The following is a 683-nucleotide window of genomic DNA, read 5'->3' as shown; positions in this document are numbered from 1 at the left end:
TAACATCAGACTGCGCTCTAATATGTGTTTTGGCCATATAATGTTGCTGAAATATGTTATTTGTAGCCTTTTATGTCAAGCTAATTGTTACATCTGCTTAGCATTTCTTACATAAACACTCTGTATTAAGAAAATAGGCAGAATCTCATGAAAATCACATACAAATCATTTACCGTCATGCAAAAACGCACTAGTGTAAACATAGCCTAAAAGATGTGAAAACTGAAAACTACTTGAACCAATGTCTGAGCATTAACCAACAAAATGGACAAAGTACAGCTGTGGCTCAATACACAATAGACCCAAAGCGATTGTTGTGCGCTGATTTTCATGGAGATGTAGCTGAGTGCGGTGTAGCATTTGGACCAATCAGACACACAACTTTTTGTTATATTTAACAAATAATATCTAACGCCCCCTCACCTAACCAAAGGGCCAATTACGAGGGTCTATGGACCCTTCCCCCGAAATACAACTAACACCTTAAAAGGGCAGAACAGGCCTCTGGTTCCATGGCAACCAAAGACAAACCATCTGATAAAACTAGTTTTATTGCTTAAAGGAATGTGGGCAGAGCAACTCTCCCTCCATGTCTCCTAAGGAAAAACACATAATGCCCATAAAAATGGACTCTTCTCTAATTAATTCATAGGAAAACCTTTCTTTGAATGAACACACATATC

General features: G+C 38.1%; 1 protein-coding gene across 1 annotated transcript in view; it reads right to left on the bottom strand.

Annotated features, from left to right (window-relative positions):
- LOC107681864 (gastrula zinc finger protein XlCGF57.1-like) overlaps window positions 1-683 on the bottom strand; it is an 83,620-nt gene that overhangs the window by 82,669 nt on the left and 268 nt on the right. The window lies entirely within an intron of this gene.

Source organism: Sinocyclocheilus anshuiensis, unplaced genomic scaffold (genome assembly GCF_001515605.1).
Source record: "Sinocyclocheilus anshuiensis isolate Anshui unplaced genomic scaffold, SAMN03320099.WGS_v1.1 scaffold1973, whole genome shotgun sequence".
NCBI lineage: Eukaryota > Metazoa > Chordata > Actinopteri > Cypriniformes > Cyprinidae > Sinocyclocheilus > Sinocyclocheilus anshuiensis.
This window is presented reverse-complemented; position numbering and strand designations above follow the sequence as displayed.